The sequence below is a fragment of the Dendronephthya gigantea genome, unplaced genomic scaffold (genome assembly GCF_004324835.1).
Source record: "Dendronephthya gigantea isolate DGI-Jeju-01 unplaced genomic scaffold, DenGig_1.0 000274F, whole genome shotgun sequence".
Lineage (NCBI taxonomy): Eukaryota > Metazoa > Cnidaria > Anthozoa > Malacalcyonacea > Nephtheidae > Dendronephthya > Dendronephthya gigantea.
This window is the reverse complement of record NW_021163284.1, coordinates 155894-162443: the sequence shown is the minus strand read 5'-3', so window position 1 is coordinate 162443 and position 6550 is coordinate 155894. Positions and strand designations below refer to the sequence as shown.

At 38.9% G+C, this 6550-nt stretch overlaps 1 protein-coding gene across 3 annotated transcripts in view; it reads left to right on the top strand.

Moving 5' to 3' along the window:
- The first annotated feature begins 399 nt into the window (after positions 1 to 399).
- Positions 400 to 6550, top strand: part of LOC114541205 (E3 ubiquitin-protein ligase parkin-like) — a 65869-nt gene continuing 59718 nt past the window's right edge. For 2 of the 3 annotated variants that reach the window (XM_028561187.1, XM_028561185.1), the window contains exons 1-2: positions 5036 to 5505; positions 5603 to 5763. The gene's annotated coding sequence lies outside the window, so the exon portion shown is untranslated. Of the gene's footprint in view, positions 453 to 5035; positions 5506 to 5602; positions 5764 to 6550 lie in introns of those variants that run through there. The other variant, XM_028561189.1, reaches the window with a different exon arrangement.

Sequence of the window (6550 nt, the reverse complement as noted above, 5' to 3'; positions counted from 1 at the left end):
AAATACTTTGATATGGCTTCCATTATGGAAGCGATTGACAAAGCAAAGAAGTCTGTTGGTTACTCGGGACTGAAAGAGTATCAGCAAACCACTGTTCAGGCATATCTTTCAAACAGAGATGTCTTCGTTTCGGCGCCCACAGGAGCTAGGAAAAGCCTTGCATTTGAGTTAACACAGATAGCACCATATGACCATACGCTTTCGAGCGCTTATTAGGAAATTGATTAAACACATTGTCATAGTAATATGACCGTTTTGGCGCGAAGACGCAAATAGAAACATTGCAAGTTTGACAAGTCGACTCTTCCGCGCGTTCCCTTCCCTCGCTTTCGCGACCTCGCTACGCTCGGTCGCTCAAGCTCGCGTGTGGTTTTAAAGAGTCGACTTGTAGCAAGTCAACAACAAACCATATAACAATGGATTGTATATTCAAGGAAGCGGAGAAGCCGAAGGTTTCATCTCTCTCACATTAACAACCAAATTCATATTAGGCACGGGAAATTCATCTTAGACAGGAAAGTTGATTGTAAAAACCCGTCTTAATATGACTTGGAATGGATATAAAATTTACACGTGTGATGGGTCGGGTAATGCTAAAAAGGGTATCGTGATTATTACGATAATAATTTTGTTTATTTTTTCAGTTAAGCGCGCCTCACACGAGAGCTGGTAGCTGAGGTAAAGACCTCGCGAGGCTGTTAGCTCAGCAAGTTACTCTCGTGTGCGGATAGTTTTTCGTGAGGAATTCGCCTCGAGAGGCAAGTTTCTATCGTGTGCGGATAGTTTTCAGGCTGAGTTAACTGCCTCGCGAGGTCGTTAGTTCAGCTGATAGGTCTCTTTTGCGGCGGGCTTTACCCTTGTTCCGTCCTTGACCGTGTTGATATTTCAGAAACTCGTCTGATTTATCCGTCTAAATGCGAATTTAAGACAAGTTTCTCGTCCAGAAGGGATTCCCGTTCAAATTAACCGTTTGTTTAGACGCGGGAAAGTTAGGCGGGAAAATTCTGACGAGAAACCCGTCGTGGCCTGATTCACATCAGACGAGTTTCCCGTCTAAGATGAGTTTCCAAGAGGAGTTTCCCCTGTAAGACGAGTTTCCTGTTTTCCTTGACCTTGTAAGACGAGTTTCCCGCCTCTAATATGAATTCGGCTAAACTAAATTTTAAACTATAATGCATTTCTCGAAACAGAAGGAGTAATGAATTTGGTCATTGACTCCCGTCACCCCCGGGTTAGGTCTAAATGGTAATTTCATGTCGTGCTTTCAAGTAAAGATAAAAATACAAGAAAAATAAAAGAAAGTGTAGGCACAGAATATCTATCAGAAGAACAACTCCATAGTTATTTGCATAAGTGGTTCCGTCACTCAGCAAGTACCCGTAAGTGAAGGGAATCACCCCCCTGCCAACTGCGCTATTTTAAATATGGGTAGGGGGGTAGTTCGTTTTATTAACGGTACTTGCTGAGTGATGAATTTTGGGAAGGACTACCCCCTGCCAACAACCCCATTTTGAATACTTGCAGGGGGGTGATTCATTGAAGTCCAGTAAAGAGGGAGAGTGTTAAAATTGAATAATCAATTTCTTTTTCAGATATAAAATGGATATTTATGGTGGTCTTGGAAGATCTGCTGGAAAGGTATCCATATTCACAATTTTCTTCTCCATATTCGCAGATATTCGCTCCATAATCGTAAATTTTTTCCCTGTGAAAACCTTACTTTTTGTCATGAAATTTTTCAAATATGGCGTGTTGGTCTGATTGGGTTGAACAGTACAAAAGATAATGTAAATCTTGTATTAAAAGCCTTCAAGGACGCGATGGAAAACGTGAAATTACAAAACAAACTGTGAGCAAACTTGAAACAAGAATTTTATTTTAGTTGACAAACCAATTTATATTAGTTAATCGGGGTTCTGTTTTAATAAAGAGTAAAACTATCTCCCCAAATCTTGTTAATTGTTAAATTTTAAAATATGACTTGGTCTGTGGCAGTCTGACAGACACAGACATCATTTACAGACAGGCTGATATTTAAAATAGGTAACTGAGCTATTTCTTCAGGCAGAGGTTCAGTTAGGATTCTTGGTCTGGGCACAGAGCATACAGAGGTTTCACTGCCGTTAATTTCGCGTACCCCTCGCTTAGCCAGTGCGCTCAAGAGAGGCCTTCTCCCCCGGGAAATCATGCATATAGCGGCTTGAACACATAATGGAATATAAACAGCCGAGACAGAACTATCTGGAAAATCGTATTTTTGACAAAAACGTTGCTCAATTTTTTTCTCAAAACCAGATTTTGTTAGTTCTTATCCTTTAGAAGAGTATAGAAGAGTATACAAGTGGGAACGATCTGTTTATTTATATAGCGATGGCTATTTATAATGTTCGGGGGGATAGGGCCTCTCTTTAGCGCACTGGCTAACAACATGGCCGCTAGGAACGCATAATTAATGCCAAGTCAAACCTCTGTATGCTCTGTGGTCTGGGGAACCTGGGCAGAAGAACCCAGGTGGGGAGGGGTGGGTTGTGGCTGAAAGACCTAGGTGGGAGGGGTGCAGAAAGCTTATTTCAAATGTTTTATTTGGTGATTCATTTTAAACCTTCCTCAATGAAAATATCTATTTTAAAGATTTGTTGTTATTGCTCTTTAATATATAATTCTAAGAACTGACTCAATTTAAATTCAGTCACAAAAATACAAATCAGTATATGTCTGACAATCAACTTAGAATGCTACAATCTATTTCTATAACTTTGTGAAAATCTTATAGTTCATTTCAATTGTTCATAATATGTTAGGAGTTTTCACTTAATACCTTACATATTGTTCACACAACAACAGCAGTGTGCTGCCATCTTGCTTTAGACATTTCTGGAAGTTCTTCCCAAGAATACCTTTCAAAGTTGAAACCTTCAACTGACTTCAGCTCTTGTCGCTCACCCTCCCCTCCCAGGACTACAATGTTGTTTTCAATAACAACTGCAGTACATCCCTTCCTCTTACATCTCATTGATGGCAGCATGTGACTTTGTTCTGTCTTGACATTGTAAATGATAACTTTATCTAATGGCTTGCGATGTTTGTCAGCACCACCAATAACAACAATGTTGTCTCCCCATCTCACAGTTGCCGTATCACTCACTTCATACGGCAGTGGTGACAACTGTTTCAGCTCATTCTTCTTTATATCGTACAGTACGACACTGCTGAGGTTGTCTTTGTGATAGCCAGTTGTACTTCCACCAACTATCAACAAATTATCATCAAATATTTCCATGCTGTGACGTTGTCTTGGTCCTAGCATTCTTGATAAGGTCTTCACAGTATAGGGAAGAACAAGCTGGACTGCTCTGATCAAGTCAGATGAACCATTTCCATTATCACCTCCAGAGACTATCAACTGATCATTATACAGCACACTGCTGTGGAATATTAATTTATCAGGTAGTTTAACAGGACAGTCACTCCAGTGTGTTGAGAGATCAGGGTTTGGGTCAATATTTATTCTAATCATATCATCAACATTGCCAGACCCACCACAGCAACCCCCAGCTATAGTCATATGATTGTTATAAATAAATGAAGTCGCTCCATAACGATACTTTGGCATTGATTGTAATGGCGACCATGTTCTTTGACGCCAGTTAAACATCTTTACAGACTCATTGAATAAACCTCCAGCAACAATTATATTTTCCTTATCACCACTTGGTCTATTTATTACTTTTCTTGTGTTTTCTTCTATCTTGCCCTCCATCGTGATAAGAACGTCCTTCATTTCATCAAAAGCTCTGACCAAAGCTGTTTTCAATCCATCGACTTTGTTGTTAACCGCTTCGTGTTTTTCTTCCATATCTGCTTTTAAATCTGCGACTGTGGTATTTCTCGCCATATTTTTTTCTAAATTTGTAATATTAGTTTCAATTGTTTTATTATTATTCTCGATATTCGCCATTCTTTCCTCGATATCTGCCAAAGTTTTCGTCATTTCTCCGCACGAGTGACACTTCAACTTTCGGAATTCACAGACTTCACTTTCATGGTGAATAAGATCACGCTTGTTGACAATTAAACCACAGCCTTGGTTTGTACAAACGGCTGGTGTATATCCACATGTATCTTCATGGCGGTGAAGATGCTGTAATTCTACAACTTCTTGACAACCTCTGTCGATGTAATTGCAACGAATTTTTAACTCATTTATCACATCTTTTACCATTCTATTTGGTTCGGTCAAAGTCTCTACGGTCAGTTCATCAGCACACGTTGGACATGTTAGAGAATTTTCCAGATGTTTCGTAATACAACAACGGCAAAAACAATGTTGGTTTGTCGGACACAGGACAGGCTCTTTCAAGACATTAAGCAAATCTGACAAAGGAAATTTGACTGACTTTGGTCTCGAAGCGTTCTTCACGTAGCCTTGTATATATGAAGCCATATTTCACGTCGTTCTGTGTCGTAATAATAAAGCAAGTTCTGTGTGTTTGTCGCTCTGTAGTATAAACCTCGCTGTATAGACTGAATATAGATACAGTGTTCGTTTTTGAGGATATCTGTGTTAATATTTCTCAAAATCTTCTCCAAAATGATCAGTTTATGAAGACAAATATCTCTTCCTATAAAGTGTTGGCAAAAATGCATCATTTGCTGTCAGGAATTCTTGGAATTTGCTGCGGTGTTTCCACAGATAAATTAAAAAATATCGCAAGCTGAGAGAGTGAACTGGAACTGGAGTATAACATACTGAGCTATGTATGCCAAGTGAATGGGTCAAACTGCATGGTCCAGCATTATGAACCTAGATTTTTCCTAATCGTGTCAGATGATTTTACTCATCAGTGGAAGAATACTGTCAGTTAATAAGTTAACAAAACCATCTGTGAGTGTCTCTTGTTAACCCATTAGCTTGCAATGCACCCAGATGTGACCTACTTTAGTATTTTACTCTGTCTAAGTCAAGTTGAATATTTTCGCGGTGCAATAGTATTCCAATCTAAATGAATCTTCATCAACACACAAATGGTTCAGGATATCTTGTGGATTGATCTACAGCTGTGGTGAATAAGAAAAACGCAACTTCAAAGTGTTTATAAAATTCACTTTCGTTTTGATCACAAAAGATCGTATAGCGTATCAAAATATTCATAAATATTAAGTGTTGTGTTTTTTTAAACATCCTGTATAAGTGCGGTCATTATATCGATGAAAAGCCATTTCAAGCTAGAAGATTAAATTTTAGCAGATCAAAGATGTTTGGAGTTGTTAAGATCCTTGTTATATTCCTAGTCTTTGCAGGTACTGGAATACATATTGTGATATATATCTTTGTTCATAGAATTCTCAAGTATCACTTCGTTATTCTTCATCGTATTTTTCTGGATTTATTTTTCTAGATAATGCGGTTGAATGTTTTAAACTTTGTCAGATTTGCAGCTCAAATGGTAGAAATTCATTCCGTGAATGTGACAGTCAGGGTTGTGGTGATTTCGGAACACCAAGGTAAGACCAGATGTAACCTTGTAGCAACACAGCGAATCGATAATATTCTTATAATCTTACAAAACAATTAAATTAACGTGAATTTATCATTATACAGAGTCTCTCGTACACACAATGATGTCGACATAATTTGGAAACCAGGGAGTTCTGTCATGACACCATTTGCTGCGAAGATCTGACGAAAATCACGTTCTTATTCAAACAACAACAAACCATATAACAATGGATTGTATATTCAAGGAAGCGGAGAAGCCGAAGGTATCATCTCTCTCACATTAATAACCAAATTCATATTAGGCACGGGAAATTCATCTTAGACAGAAAAGTTGATTGTAAAAACCCGTCTTAAAATGACTTGGAATGGATATAAAATTTACACGTGTGATGATGGGTCGGGTAATGCTAAAAATGGTATCGTGATTATTACGATAATAATTTTGTTTATTTTCTCAGTTAAGCGCGCCTCACACGAGAGCTGGTAGCTGAGGTAAAGACCTCTCGAGGCTGTTAGCTCAGCAAGTTACTCTCGTGTGCGGATAGTTTTTCGTGAGGAATTCGCCTCGAGAGGCAAGTTTCTATCGTGTGCGGATAGTTTTCAGGCTGAGTTAACTGCCTCGCGAGGTCGTTAGCTCAGCTGATAGCTCTCTTGTGCGGCGGGCTTTACCCTTGTTCCGTCCTTGACCGTGTTGATATTTCAGAAACTCGTCTGATTTATCCGTCTAAATGCGAATTTAAGACGAGTTTCTCGTCCAGAAGGGATTCCCGTTCAAATTAACCGTTTGTTTAAACGAAAAAGTTAGGCGGGAAAATTCTGACGAGAGACACGTCTGTGGCCTGATTCACATCAGACGAGTTTCCCGTCTAAGATGAGTTTCCAAGAGGAGTTTCCCCTGTAAGACGAGTTTCCTGTTTTCCTTGACCTTGTAAGACGAGTTTCCCGCCTCTAAAATGAATACGGCTAAACTAAATTTTAAACTACAGGGTGTATCAAAAAAATGTCCCAATTGTAAAATTTTCGTTTTTCAGGATATTTTGCAGAATTTGC